Source organism: Pezoporus flaviventris, unplaced genomic scaffold (genome assembly GCF_033815535.1).
Source record: "Pezoporus flaviventris isolate CSIRO_AGI_PZ_B2104156 unplaced genomic scaffold, CSIRO_AGI_Pfla_v1 ptg000096l, whole genome shotgun sequence".
Classification (NCBI taxonomy): domain Eukaryota; kingdom Metazoa; phylum Chordata; class Aves; order Psittaciformes; family Psittacidae; genus Pezoporus; species Pezoporus flaviventris.
This window is the reverse complement of record NW_026892644.1, coordinates 3,405,796-3,422,125: the sequence shown is the minus strand read 5'-3', so window position 1 is coordinate 3,422,125 and position 16,330 is coordinate 3,405,796.

The window sequence follows — 16,330 nt, the reverse complement described above, 5'->3', positions numbered from 1 at the left end:
TTTCACTGGTGTTGTCTTTTCAATTATGGAAGTCTGTCACTGAAATGCAGTTTTTCTCTTTAAAAGGTCATGCAAATAAATTGCATATTGTTGCTTAGCTGCTGAACATTAAAATATTTTGAAGATTGGGACTAGAGGGAATGTGTCTTAACATGAGCCAGTTTCTCCTTTGGCTCTCAAAGTAAACATGTCACTCTTGTTCAGTAGGTGCTCAAGTGATTTGAAGAACGTTGTAGTTCAGGACTATGTCACCTAGAATATGGTCTTTCCAACAGGGATTGCTGGTACTGCCACCTATTCAGTTTATGAGCTCTCAGATAAAGACCGGTTTTAGGTTCTTGACTCTTCTGAGCTTTGTTTTCTGAACTGAGCACAGCCCGGGTAGAATATACCAACCAAAATGGCAAAAGCTGTTTTTAAGGTCAAGAAGTGTCAGTCAGACATGTAAACAAGTTATTACGTGTCATTTGATCTCTTGTGATAGTTGTATGTGCTGCCTGTCATAGACATGAGAAAATGTAATTTCTTCCATATTTTCATGAGGAAGTCTTAACTGTTTTTTATATGCCTAAGTCTTTAATGTGCTCGGACATCATCTTTCTTTCAGTAAGAGGGTGAAGCATTGCTCTCTATTTTCAATCACTTTAAGATCAAAGGAAGATCTCTGCCTGAATTTGATCAAATCTTTTTGTTTCTATATCAAAAAAGTTGCTGGAGTTTTCACATTCAAAGCACAGCTTTTCTAGTGTCTTCATTTGCACCACAGACTACTCCTACAAGATCTTAATTCAGGTAGCCATTAGATGGAGAACATGCAGGTGATGAACACCCATGAAAAATCTGCTTTATGCAGCCTGCTCCGTATCAGGTAGGAATACAGGTAAACTGGAGTGTTACATTAGTGCTCAGCTGCCTCAAGTTTGATTTTCCACAGTACTTGGCTTTACACAGCATTTCTGCTTCCTACCTTGTAGAAACTACAGTGTGGTTTCTCATTATTTATCTTTCCAATGCTATTTCTTTAGGGGTCTTGAGTGTAGTAATTAAATAAAATCACTTGTAATACAGTCTAGCAAAACTGCTATAATACAGCTTCACCAGTGATTCTTATTCTACTTGTTTATCAATGAGATCTTCCTTCTTATTCTATTCCTAGTTTCTCAGATTGCAGTAATTATTCAGACAATCTACAATTTGTGAAGTACTGAACGTCCTTAAATGTGTGGACTCGAGGTTTGTGCTGAAGACCCTTGGGTGTCAAGCAAAGTGTATGGAAGAGGGGAAAAGGGGGCTGTTGTTTTCCACCCTCCCCACAAGAGGTCACTGGTAGAGCAGAAAGCGGCAATGGCCCTTTAAGTGCAATGGGTGCTGCTGCTTATTGCGCCGCGTCTCCTGCTCGGACTTTGCGGTTTCTCATCTCTCTTTCTTGCCTGCTCGAAGCCAGAAGACTGTCCAGAAGGGCTTTTTTCAGGGCAGGCCCAAAATTGTACATTGACAAACTTAGGTACAGTGGCATAATAATCCATGGCTCTAGTACTGTCTCTGGCTGAAATAAAACCTGCTTTAGTCCTTTCCCAGCACATAGTATAATAATCTATTGCCCACCTTCAGCCTGCTTTAGAGGGTCTTGTGAGAAAGAAGATCTTTGGCAGCATTTGTTTATGGAGCAGATGGAATTTTTGCATGGCTTTGTGAGTGTGTGTGCACTTAGGAGACAGATGGTTTAGGACCAATAAGGGCTGAAGAATTGGTGAAGGTCATGTTAGATATATATGTTTGTGTGTGTGTATCTGTATATCAGCTTTCTAATATCTGAAGGGGGCCTACCAGGGTAATGGAGAGGGACCCTTCATCAGGGACTGTAGTGATAGGACAAGAGGTAATGGGTTCAAACTTAAACAGTGGAAGTTCAGGTTAGGTATAAGGAAGCTCATTACTGTGAGGGTGGTGAGGCACAATGGGTTGCCCAGGGAAGTTGTGAATGCTTCATCCCTGGCAGTGTTCAAGGCCAGGTTGGACAGAACCTTAGGAAGCATGGTCTAGGGTGAGGTGTCCCTGCCCATGTCAGGGGGCTTGGAACTAGATCTTTTTAAGATCCAACCCAAACCATTCTATGATTCTGTGTGTGCATGTACGTATGTACATGTGTACACACCCCACCCAACCTAGGACACTCTGATGGAAAGCAAAAAGGAAACTGCACATAGGTATCACTAAAACATCACTTACTTCCAGCACTCGAGTATCCTGATAGGAAAAAGTAACATTTCTGCTCAGTGTAGTTAACTTCACTCATACACTGTCTTGAGGTGCCAGTTGTCGTGGTTTAAACCCAGTCAGGTAACTTGTTCACTCACTCCCAGTGAGTGGTGCCAAGCTGACAACAATCAAGGTCCGTGTTCGTCTCCCCCCCCCTCCCTGCACCGGGGCTCTCCCCTTCCCCGCTCCCGGAGGAACGGGGAGGAGGATCGAGAGAGTGCAACTCCTACGGGTTGAGACAAGAACAGTCCAGCAACAAATCACCACCGCTACTATCAGCTAAAACAATGATAAGGGAAAATAACAAGGGAAGAGAATACGATACCACCGGCCAAGAAAACGAGTTCCACCCGGAAGCTCCTGTCCTTCCGGGTAACTCCCAGTTACCCCCCACCCCGGGCATGACGTGCTGTGGTATGGAATACCTCCCCGGCTAGCCCGGGTCAGGCGCCCCGTCTCTGCTTCCTCACAGCTTCCCCTCCTCCCTGGCAGAGCATGAGCCTCACAGAGTCCTTGGTCAGGGTAAACATCACTTAGCAACAACCGAAAACATCGGCTTCACCAACGCTGTTCTCAAAACTAGAAGTCAAAACACAGCACTGCACCAGCTAACACAAAGGAAAAAACATGACTGCTACTGCTGAACCCAGGACATTATCCACCCCTTATTCCATACCATTCACGTCGTGCTCAGATCCCACATTTTCAATACACCATCGCTCTCCCACATATATACATCCATATACATACAGACCAAGAGGAAAAAAAATCATTTTCTTAGTGCATGGACCAATCCCTATAATGCTGCCGAGTCCATTCGGTCCATGATGTTCCAAGTTCATTCTCTGTTGGGATGATGGCTGGAGGGAAGTCAGGGCCAGTCGCTGGTGATCTGGAGACATCTAGTTGATGGGCTATAAAAGCATTACACAGCAGGCAACAGCATACAATTGAGTTCACTGGCTGTTTTCCCCTAAAATCAAATCCCCTTGAGGTATACATCGGACTTCCCCATCTTCCCGCATTACCCACCAAGTATATCCAGGTCCCTGAGCAAAAGCAATCCCACGAGTGGGTTTGCCTTTACCTGAAGCAGGAATAACCCAGACTGTCTTCCCCAGCAAATTCTTCATATGCACCACGGGAACTTTGTCCCCCTCTACAATATGTAAAAGTTCTGACTGGGCTGGGCCGGCCCTGTTGGCAGATCCTCTGGTGTTGACCAACCAGGTGGCCTTTGGTAAATGTGTATCCCAATGCTTGAAAGTTCCCCCACCCATCGCTCTCAGTGTAGTTTTTAACAGCCCATTGTACCGTTCGATTTTCCCAGAGGCTGGTGCATGGTAGGGGATGTGATATACCCACTCAATGCCATGCTCTTTGGCCCAAATATCTATAAGGTTATTCCGGAAATGAGTCCCATTGTCTGACTCAATTCTCTCTGGGGTGCCGTGTCGCCACAAAATCTGTTTCTCAAGGCCCAGGATGGTGTTCCGGGCAGTGGCATGGGGCACAGCGTATGTTTCCAGCCACCCGGTGGTTGCTTCCACCATGGTAAGCACATGGCGCTTGCCTTGGCGGGTTGGTGGCAGTGTGATATAGTCAATCTGCCAGGCCTCCCCATATTTATACTTCAACCATCGTCCTCCATACCAAAGAGGCTTTAACCGCTTGGCTTGTTTAATTGCAGCACATGTTTCACACTCATGAATAACCTGGGCAATAGTGTCCATTGTTAAGTCCACCCCTCGGTCACGGGCCCATCTATATGTTGCATCTCTGCCTTGATGGCCTGAAGTGTCATGGGCCCACCGGGCCAAAAATAATTCACCTTTATGTTGCCAATCTAAGTCCATCTGAGCCACTTCAATCTTAGCCGCTTTATCCACTTGTTGGTTGTTCTGGTGTTCCTCAGTGGCCCGACTCTTGGGTACATGGGCATCTACATGACGTACCTTCACCACCAGGTTCTGCACCCGGGCAGCAATATCTTTCCACAGTGCAGCAGCCCAGATGGGTTTACCTCTGCGTTGCCAGTTGCTCTGCTTCCATTGCTTCAACCACCCCCACAGGGCATTTGCCACCATCCATGAGTCAGTATAGAGATAAAGTACTGGCCACTTTTCTCGTTCAGCAATGTCCAGGGCCAGCTGGATGGCTTTCACCTCGGCAAATTGACTCGATTCACCCTCTCCTTCAGCAGTTTCTGCAACTTGTCGTCCAGGACTCCATACAGCTGCCTTCCATCTCCGATGCTTTCCCACAATACGGCAAGAGCCATCAGTAAACAAGGCATACTGCTTTTCACTTTCTGACAGTTTATTATATGGTGGGGCCTCTTCAGCACGCACCACCTCCTCCTCTGGTGACATTCCGAAATCTTTGCCCTCTGGCCAGTCCATGATGACTTCTAGAATGCCTGGACGACTGGGATTTCCTATTCGAGTTCGTTGTGTAATTAGTGCAGCCCATTTACTCCATGTAGCATCAGTTGCATGATGTGTAGAGGAGACCCTGCCTTTGAACATCCAGCCCAGCACGGGCAGCCGGGGTGCCAGGAGGAGCTGTGCTTCAGTGCCAATCACTTCCGAAGCAGCTCGAACCCCTTCATAGGCTGCCAGTATCTCTTTCTCAGTTGGGGTATAGCTGGCCTCAGATCCTTTGTATCCCCGACTCCAAAAGCCGAGGGGTCGACCTCGAGTCTCCCCTGGAGCTTTCTGCCAGAGGCTCCAGGTAGGACCGTTCTCCCCAGCTGCAGTGTACAGCACATTTTTTACATCTGGTCCGGTTCGGACTGGTCCAAGGGCTACTGCATGAACTATCTCGCGTTTAATTTGCTCAAAGGCTTGTTGCTGCTCAGGGCCCCATTTAAAATCATTCTTCTTCCGGGTCACATGATAGAGAGGGCTTACAATCGAACTGTAATTTGGGATGTGCATTCTCCAGAACCCCACTGCACCCAAGAAAGCTTGCGTTTCTTTCTTATTAGTTGGTGGAGACATTGCTGTTATCTTGTTGATCACATCTGTGGGGATCTGTCTACGTCCATCTTGCCATTTTATTCCCAAAAATTGTATCTCCTGTGCAGGTCCCTTGACCTTACTCCGTTTTATGGCAAAACCGGCTTTCAGCAGGATTTGGATTATTTTCCTCCCTTTCTCAAAGACTTCTTCCGCTGTATCGCCCCACACAATAATGTCATCAATGTATTGCAGGTGTTCTGGAGCTTGCCCCTGTTCCAGTGCAGTCTGGATCAGTCCATGGCAAATGGTAGGGCTGTGTTTCCACCCCTGGGGCAGTCGGTTCCAAGTGAACTGGACACCCCTCCAAGTAAAAGCAAACTGTGGCCTGCACTCTGCTGCCAAAGGAATGGAGAAAAATGCATTGGCAATATCAATCGTGGCATACCACTTGGCTGCTTTTGACTCTAGCTCATACTGAAGTTCTAGCATGTCCGGTACGGCAGCACTCAATGGTGGTGTGACTTCATTCAGGCCACGATAGTCTACTGTTAGTCTCCATTCTCCATTAGACTTTCGCACTGGCCATATGGGGCTATTGAAGGGTGAGCGGGTCCTGCTGATCACCCCCTGACTCTCCAGTCTACGGATCAGCTGATGGATGGGAATCAGGGAGTCTCGGTTGGTGCGATATTGCCGCCGGTGCACTGTTGTGGTCGCAATTGGCACTTGTTGTTCTTCAACTTTCAGCAACCCCACAGCAGAGGGATCTTCTGAGAGACCAGGCAAGGTGGACAGCTGCTCAATTTCCTCAGTCTCCAAAGCAGCAATACCAAAAGCCCACCGGTACCCTTTTGGGTCTTTGAAGTACCCTCTCTTGAGGTAGTCTATGCCGAGGATGCATGGAGCCTCTGGACCAGTCACAATAGGGTGCTTTTGCCACTCCCTCCCAGTCAGGCTGATTTCAGCCTCCAGCACAGTCAACTCTTGGGATCCTCCTGTTACTCCAGAAATATAGATGGGTTCCACCCCTTGACAGCTTGATGGCATCAGGGTACACTGTGCACCGGTATCTACTAGAGCCTTATACTTCTGTGGGACTGATGTGCCAGGCCATCTGATCCACACAGTCCAGTAAATCCGATTGTCCCCTACCTCCACCTGGCTGGAGGCAGGGCCCCTCTAATGGTCGTCACAGCATTGGACACTTAAGTCGTGTTGAAAGGGATTATTCTTCGTTATCACAGGAGCTGGAGTAAAATCAGCTCTTCCACTCCATCTGGGAAACTGCTCACCAGAAACTGAAGCCATAGCTCTCATGGGACGATCAGTCTTGGCCCTTGCTCCCCTCTTCAGTTCACTCACCCGTTCCTCCAAAGCTGAAGTAGGTTTTCCATCCCACTTTGTCATGTCTTCTCCGTGATCCAGCAGGTAAAACCATAGGGTACCCCGTGGCGTATACGTTCTGTATCTCCTCTCTTGAACAATAGGACGTCTTTTGTTAATAGCTGAGACGCGTGTTGGTACACGTGAGGAGCTGGATAAATCAGATACATCGTCCCTCAATTTGTCGAGGTCCTGGGACAGTTTTTTCACAGCTGAGATGATGGAAGGAGTGAGATTGTCTTCGAACTCTCGGAGTTTATGAACCATTTCATCCACTGTTAGTGGTACTATGTCATTCCAGGTCACTGTTGCCAATGAATGGGCATATGATGACGGTGCATTCCGTGTAAGTTTTCGCCACATGGGTCGTGTACATTCAACTTCATCTGGATCTATAGGTGTATCCCCGTTATTCGGCTTGATGTGATAGATCATCTCTACGATGGCCGATTCCCTCAGAGACTGGATGCCTTTGTCTATAGTAGTCCACTTGGCCGAACGACTCGTAACATCGTCCTTGTACGGAAACCTTTCTTTCACAGCTGCCAAGAGCCTCCTCCAAAGGCTGAGGGACTTTTTCTCTCTTGCAATTGCTTTGTCAATTCCCCCTTCTCTAGCAAGTGATCCCAGCTGCTTGGCTTCTGTACCTTCTAGTTCGTGACCATCGGCCCCATTGTCCCAGCATCGGAGTAACCAGGTGATGATGTGCTCCCCTGGTTGACGGGTAAAATCTTTTCGCATATTCCGCAGCTCGGTTGAGGTCCGAGGTCGAGAAGTTACCTCTTCTTCTTCTTCTTCGTCATGTGAGGATGACTCCTGATCAGATTCTGGACCGGGTGGTGAATTCATTGGTTCTTCATCTCGCTTCACCCTTTTTGCCTCCTTTTTGCTTGTTCTCTTGCGTACAGGGGCAACCGATATTGGTACGAATTGGTCCTCTGGTTTGGCTGCAGTGATTATCACTGTGGTTTGAGTAGCGACTGTACTTGTTGCTGGGGGTGGTGTAGCTACCGTGCTTGGAGCTGGGGTAACCGCGCTGTCTGTTGCAGTTGAAGTTTGAGCAGCTGCTGTACTTGCCACTGGGGTAGCTGCGCAGTTCATTGCAGCCAAAGTTTGAGTAGCGACTGTCGCTTTGCCCTCAAATCCGCCGACATTCTTTTCCTTTTGAAGGTGCTGGATAGTGTTGAACAAGGCCCTGTAAGCATAGGCCAAGCCCCAGCACGTTGCCGTGATTTGTCCATCTCTGGTATGGCCAGAATGACCACACACCTCATTTAAGTGTTTTACTAATTCTTCTGGATTTTGCAGTTGTTCGGTAGTGAAATTCCAAAATACTGGGGGGGCCCACTGACCTAGATACTTGCCCATACTATCCCACACACCCTGCCACTCATGGCTGTCCAGCCTCTGGGAAAATCTCTCGGTCCTCCTACATCGTCGTTTGACCCCAGACAAGACCCAAACCTGAATCTGCTTAACTCTTGAAATCAGTAGTGGGCAAAACACACTCTGTATGCGTGTTAGCATGGTGATTCCCATCACCATCAGCAAACAAGTCTCAAGAGCATTAAAAGGCCATTTAAAAAATTCGAAACTCTCAAATGTAAATGGTCTGGGGGGACGACTAGGAGGGTAAAAGGATGTCTCCTTCACAGGTTGAGCACCTGAGAAGGAGAAAAAAGATGTGTAATTGCTAAGCACCTCCATCATATACCTCCCAAAGTATAAAGGTGGTGACCACACTGGGAACATAAGCCAGATCAGTTTCATGATCAATGATTCTATTGTATTACAAGTCATTACCATAAAGTACAATGGGATAAAAACCTTAGCCCAAGCCCCACACTTGAAAAACACTAATACAGCCAATACCGGATGGACGTAAGATATGGTATACTGAAACTGTGAGATCAAGAGGAAAAACCTTGAGAGCCAATAAATCAGCATTGTGACGAGTGACTATCAATCCAGTCAGATCTGTTCTTATCTCAACCCCTCGTGCCCCACGTTGGGCGCCAAAAAGAACTGTCGTGGTTTAAACCCAGTCAGGTAACTTGTTCACTCACTCCCAGTGAGTGGTGCCAAGCTGACAACAATCAAGGTCCGTGTTCGTCTCCCCCCCCCTCCCTGCACCGGGGCTCTCCCCTTCCCCGCTCCCGGAGGAACGGGGAGGAGGATCGAGAGAGTGCAACTCCTACGGGTTGAGACAAGAACAGTCCAGCAACAAATCACCACCGCTACTATCAGCTAAAACAATGATAAGGGAAAATAACAAGGGAAGAGAATACGATACCACCGGCCAAGAAAACGAGTTCCACCTGGAAGCTCCTGTCCTTCCGGGTAACTCCCAGTTACCCCCCACCCCGGGCATGACGTGCTGTGGTATGGAATACCTCCCCGGCTAGCCCGGGTCAGGCGCCCCGTCTCTGCTTCCTCACAGCTTCCCCTCCTCCCTGGCAGAGCATGAGCCTCACAGAGTCCTTGGTCAGGGTAAACATCACTTAGCAACAACCGAAAACATCGGCTTCACCAACGCTGTTCTCAAAACTAGAAGTCAAAACACAGCACTGCACCAGCTAACACAAAGGAAAAAACATGACTGCTACTGCTGAACCCAGGACACCAGTATATTGGGGCTGATGTGAAGAGAAATTGTAAGGAGTAGTAGAATATAATGAGATGGTTCTAATGGTAATGGTGGTCTTCATAGAAATGATAGAGTGCCTCTATATTTTGAGTTCCTGTGGGAAATACCACTAGCCTTTATCCTTTGTTGGGAAGGTAACTGCAAAGTGATTTTTCAGTATGAAGGGAGATAGATATGGAGGAAGGAGTTAGCAAAAGCAGGAAACTTAATCCACTTTGCTTTTTTAGATTCCTCTGCACATAGGACTGAAGGATACTTGCGTTTTGGGAACAGCTTGTTTGGATGGGAATAGTATCTGCATCTAAGGTGGAAAGAAGGATTTGGACCATATGTTTCTTCAAAGACTGTATAAGCAGTTAGGACTCTGGTTTGGACTTACTGCTAAATATGTGCATATTTATGATGAAAATATAATAACACTAAAATTATGCTTTTTCAAGAGCAGACAGGTGACTTGCATACAGTTAAGTCTTCTTGTCTGCCTACTTCTTCTTGGAAGGCCTTAAAGCTTTCTTCAGATGGTTAATGACTGACAACAATTATCCTGTAGTTACCTCTCCCCTCTGTTTTGTCTTCTTCCTTTCCCCCTGCCGTAAGTGATATGCAGGGATGTGCATTACGTGAAATGAGGTCATAGGAATGCTGTATTTAAAGTAATTCAAAGTGTTGTAAGAACTCAAAAGTTATTAATGATGGTGTTAATGTAGCCTCTTTGAGGTATGGAGGCAGAAGGTGAAGGACACTGATGAGATAGCAAAGGAAAGTTGGTGCAGAGCCAAGAATAGAGTGACAGGGTGGTGCTATGGCTTCCTTTTGTCCTTCTAATGACTAGACGTAGCCTGGGACTCACTCATCCTAATCCCCATTCTTTCTTGGAAAAGCTTAACAAGGGTGGTAGCATTAAAATTTTTGTAATAAACAAACGCCTTTTGGAGAAAATTCTGAATGAAGCTCATTCTGGATTCCTGTGAATCTCCTTCTGCTTTCCCTTGTGCTTTCTTAGGCCTGTTTTGACACACATTTCCATTTTGCTTGTATGCAAATCATCAGCAGTAAGTCACAGCTGATCTACTTCCAAGGCTTTGGAGAAAGGTTTAATGTTAATGCACAAAGCTTGTTTGACTATGGATTGTTTGGGGGATTTTTTGGAGGGTGTGGGGTGAGAAAAACTAGAAGATGGGTCTCAGGATAGGAAAGGGTCACACTTTTTATGCAACCCAGGATACAGTAGGGCTTTTATACTATGGGGCTTTTCATGCAGCCCAGGAATGTGAACAGAATTGTGAGCACTCAGATGTTTCTGTTCCAGTTGAGAGGTGAAAAAACAGTTAAATAAAATTTTTTAATCAGCTGCGGTGAAACCTGTAGGGCTGGGAATAAGCTGGAAACCACATTGTTCAGTCTTTAGCTATGGAGATCAACTCAATTAAGTTTGAGCAGTTTTCAGTTTGTGTTACTTTAAAACCTGGCTGTATAAATACAGATAATTATGAAAAGCAGGATGAATGAACCTCAATGAATGCAGAATATTTGGGGGATACATATGGCAATATCCTCAAATTTAATTACAAAATTAGTGAATCCTGGCAGTGTTCCATTTCTTTGTGTGCAGAACATCCATATATATTTCTTCCAACAGGAAAAAAGGATTTGGACTGAAGGGGTTTAAATGCTAATGTGGATTTAAATGCAGCTGCAGAACCTTAAGGACTACAACCCAAATACAGAGATGGTAATAGCTTGCACATCCACAGTGTGGTGACTGAGAGAGAAGGAACACCTGGCAGTTTTGTCTGAAGGCTGTTTTTCCCTGTAATATGCAGGAGGAGTCAGGTTATGCATTAGTGACACTTGTAGCTGTCGATGAACTTGTAGTTGTTTCTAAATCAGAAAGTTTGGCAAAGACCTGTGAGGATAAAGGCAAGTGAATTGACATTGAAGATGTTATAAATGTGGACAGGAAAGAATAAAAATATGTCAGGAAAAAATACAGCCCAGTACATTTTCGAGAGGAAAATCACCAGGTATCAAGTGAGGGGGAGCTTCTTGGAAAGAAACATGCTGAACAGCTCTCAGTGTTGTAGTGCATGGTGCACACAGGGCTGCTTCACAAGGGCAGAATTCTGTTTATGGCAGTGACCACTTAATGCCAGTTCATGATCTTTTCCCCAGAGGTAACATACTTGAAACCTATGGGTTCAAATGGTTTCAGAACCAATAGGAATATAAAGTGATTCACAGCATCCCCTCTTGGCTGATGCAGGATTTTTTTTGGTGTGGACCATCTACTCCAGTTCCAATGCACTGTCTTTTCTTGTACTGGAAGGCAGCTGGTGCCCCTAGGAGCCTGCTCTGGGCAGTGCATCAGATATTCTGCACCTTAGAAAGTGTTTCCCCTCCCTCCCTTTCTTCAGTATATCAAAGTGGTATCTTAGCTGTGACACACGACCAGTGAAGGATCATGCTCTGATCCTGAAAGTGAGTGGAGTGGTACAGCTCTTGCAGATGTGCTTATCTCCTCTCTCCTTCCTGTTCATGCCAGTATACCCAAATCGTGCAGAAAGCATTCATATTACGAAAGAAGTACTTTGTTGGTACTTTTAACCAAACTGAATATTTAAAAAATAGGTATTTTAAAATGCACAGTATTTAAATACTATTGTACTACACTTGTAGTATTAAGGTACTTCTATTTAGAGTGCGTAGTACAGTACTTGTGGTTTAACCCTGATGTGTACAGTACAAGGTGCTCTTTGCTCCCTCTGATTCTTTTTTCTTTCTTCTTAGTGGCTCTGAAATGTCTGTGCAATTGTACCAGTATAGTATTTCAGCTGTGATCTGAAGAGTTTACAGTTGGTGAACTTTCCTTGCTATGTGTGATGGCACGCAAATCCTGAACTGCCCTACCTTTTCTTCCAGATATTTCACTCTAGTGTAGTTAATTCATTTCCCGTTACACCGTTTGCTGGATTTCATAATGCTGTGTTCTTGCTAGCTTATATTTTTCCTTCTCAAGATCTCATTCTTTTTTTTTTTCCTAGCCTTGTTTCTGTCCAGAGGTCTTTTATTTTTTCCTGGATTTCAGTAAAATTTCAACAGAAGCATAATCTGTTTCTTCCATGAAAATACTTTTGTCTTCTCTTTGTAAGTGTTCATGAAGAAACTGAAATTATTTCTTTTCACAGAATCATTAGGGTTGGAAGGGACCTCTGGAGATCATCTAGTCCGACCCCCTGCCAAAGCAGGGTCACTTACAGCGGGTTACACAGGAACCACAGGAACATGTCCAGATGGGTTTTGAATGTCTCCAGAGAGGGAGACTCCACAACCTCCCTGGGCAGCCTGTTCCAGTGCTCTGCACCCTCAGTGTAAAGAAGTTCTTCCTCATGTTGAGGTGAAACTTCCTGTGTTTCAGTTTATGGCCATTGCTCCTCATCCTGTCACTGGGCACCACTGAAAAGAGTCTAGCTCCATCCTCCTGGCGCTCGCCTTTGAGATACTGATCTGCACTGATGAGATCACTGCTCAGTCTGCTCTTCTCTAGGCTAAACAGGCTCAGCTCCTGCAGTCTCTCCTCATAGGAGAGATGCTCCAGACCCCTGATCATCCTTGTGGCTACTGAGCCCTCTCCAGCAGCTCCTTGTCTTTCTTGTACTGAGGAGCCCAGAACTGGACACAATACTCCAGATGTGGCCTCACCAGGGTCAGTAGAGGGGGAGGATCACCCTCTGGCCTGCTGGCCACACCACAGAGGATCACCCTCTGACCTGCTGGCCACACTGCTCCCAGTGCACCCCAGGAAACTACTGGCCCTCCTGGCTGCAAGGGCACACTGCTGGCTCATAACCAATTTGCCATCTACCAAGACTCCCAGGTCCTTCTCAGCTGAACTGCTCTCTAGTAGGTCAGCCCCCAGCCTGTACTGGTACTTGGGGTTCTTCTTCCCCAGGTGCAGGACCCTACACTTGCCTTTGTTGAACCTCATCAGGTTTCTCCCCACCCAATTCTCTAGCCTATCAAGGCCCCACTGAATGGCAGCACAGCCTTCACTCAAAACAACCAACCCAGTATGTTGCTGTGATTCATCTTTACATTTCTACTTCCCTGTTCCTCTTTTCCCCACCCCCTGAAAGAAAATAAAAAAGGGTTCTGAAAGTCTAAAAGAAGCTGGAGTATCTTAGCACAGGTAAGCACACTTCTATGCATCAGGGGAAACAGGCCAGCTATCATTATTTATTTCCATTTGAAGGTCAGCTTTTTGGAATTTATGAATCAAGCAATCTATTGGCCTATCTATGGTGTGTCTTCTTGGAGCTGTCAAAAACCTAACTAAACCAAACTTTTCCTTTGCATTTTTTTTTTCCTTATTACTTTGTATCATTTAAGAAATATAGGGTATCTAATTTTCTGTCTTGGCCAGTGTCGTTGAGGAGAAGGAGGTATGATGTTTTGTGTATGGAGTTACCTCCGTGCTATCATGAAAGATGAGCTGAAGGATTGTTTTTTATCCTTGGAAGTAAGTGAAAGGACTAAGCTGTTTCTGGAATACTGTATTGGGTTTGTTTGGCAAGGTTTTGGTAGCATGGGGGCTGCTAGAATCTTTCACATGTCCAGAACAGCCAATGCCAGCTGGTTCCAAGAAAGACTCATGGCTGGCCAAGGCTAAGCCCATCAGCGATGGTGGTAGTGCCTCTGGGATAACATAGTTAAGAAGGGGGAAAAAACCTCAGTGCAACAGCAGCTGGGAGAGAGGAGCGAGAACATGTGAGGTAAGCAGACCTATAAAAATAAAGACCAATGCAGAAGAAGAGGAAGAGGTGGCACAGGAGCCAGAGCAGAGATTCCTATGCAATCCATGGAGGTCCATGGTGGGGCAGATACCCACTGGCAGCCCATGGAGGAGCCCACACTGGAGCAGGATGTGGACCTGTTGGAGCGAGTCCAGAGGAGGACCATGAAGATGATCTGGGAGCTGGAGCACCTCTCCTATGAAGACAGGCTGAGAGCTGAGTTCAGCCTGGAGAAGAGAAGCTTCTGGGGAGACCTTGGAGCAGAAACCTGGAGTGGGACTTTTTATAAGGGCATGTAGTAACAGGACAGAAGAGAGATTAAGATTGGATATTGGGAAGAAGTTCTTTACTGTGAGAGTGATGAAACACTGGAACAGGTTGCCCAGAGAAGCTGCTGCTGCCCCATCCCTGGCAGTGTTCAAGGCCAGGTTGGATGGGCCTTTGAGCAACCTGGTCTAGTGGAAGGTGTCCCTGTCTATGGCAGAGGTTTGAAACTAGATGATCTTTAAGATCCCTTCCAACCCAAACCAGCTTGTGGTTGTATGATTTTGGCAAGAGGGGTGAGTGTTCCTTGCTTTAAAACTATTGAGTTCACTTATCTCAGGATCATCCCTGAACCTGGCTATTGCAAGCTGACTCTGCCTTTTGACTCTTTGCTTTGTGAAAATCTGCCAGGGGTGTTACAGATGAAGGAAGGTTCTCCAAGCTTCCTTGGCCCCGAGTGGTTTGTAAACAGGAGCTTCAGTGAACAGTTGGAAGGATTCTCACTTTAAAAAAATCTAGTTTCTTCTGGATATGTATCTGATTTCTCATGTCTAAAAGGGCATCGGCACTTTATTTTGTCCCTGTTACAGCATTTGTGATGTCTGTCTGCCATTGAATTAACTGGTGTGTAAGGCTTAAACTTATGCTGTAGTGTTTCTGCAAGTAGGTAAATACCAGGGTCTCGTCTCTGTGGAGTTGCCTACTGTCTTGAGCTAACAGCATGAAGACTTACTAGGGGAGGGGTGGTTTAACAGGAACAGATACATGTTCTATAAATAGCATTTTCTTAGGAGCTCCACCTCAAGCAGACACTGCTGTTACTTAAATCTGAGGATGGTCCTGCATGTGGTGAGGCTGTCCGGGGCAAAGTACAGGGTTGTGTTCCAGGAAAGTGTGAAAACAGAGCAGTAACTTAGCATGGTGATAACACTGAGTGAAAAAGAAAACAAAAGGTGTTTGCCTGTTTCCTTGTGCCTTTATGATCCTTACCTGTTTCTCATGTACATTCCTATGCTTTATGGCCTTAAGTTGGTTTTGGATATGAAAGAGAGATTAAGCTATCAGTTTGTGATAAACTCCGGGTCACCAGTTCCTTTGCCAAGACTTGGCTTCACTCACTCTGGTCACTCCAGTTGCTGGCACTACAGGCACACAAGTTCATAGAATCATAGAATAGTTAGGGTTGGAAAGGACCTTAAGATCATCTAGTTCAAACCCCCCTGCCATGGGCAGGGACACCTCACACTAAACCATGTCACCCAGGGCTCTGTCCAACCTGGCCTTGAACACTGCCAGGGATGAAGCATTCACAACTTCCCTGGGCAACCCATTCCAGTGCCTCACCACCCTTACAGGAAAGAACTTCTTCCTTATATCCAATCTGAACTTCCCCTGTTTAAGTTTTAACCCGTTACCCCTTGTCCTATCACTACAGTCCCTAATGAAGAGTCCCTCCCCAGCATCCCTATAGGCCCCCTTCAGATACTGGAAGGCTGCTATGAGGTCTCCACGCAGCCTTCTCTTCTCCAGGATGAACAGCCCCAACTTTCTCAGCCTGTCTTCATAGGGGAGGTGCTCCAGTCCCCTGATCATCCTCGTGGCCCTCCTCTGGACTTGTTCCAACAGTTCCATGTCCTTTTTATGTTGAGGACACCAGAACTGCACACAATACTCCAAGTGAGGTCTCAGGAGAGCAGAGGGGCAGGATCACCTCCTTTGACCTGCTGGTCCCGCTCCTTTTGATGCAGCCCAGGATACAGTTGGCTTTCTGGGCTGCAAGCTCACACTGAAGCTGGCTCATGTTCATTTTCTCATCAACCAACACCCCCAAGTCCTCCTCAGAGCTGCTCTGAATCTCTTCTCTGCCCAACCTGTAGCTGTGCCTGGGATTGCTCCAACACAGGTGCAGGACCTTGCACTTGGCATGGTTAAACTTCATGAGGTTGGCATCAGCTCACCTCACAAGTGTGTCAAGGTCCCTCTGGATGGCATTCCTTCCCTCCGGGGTATCAACCGAACCACAC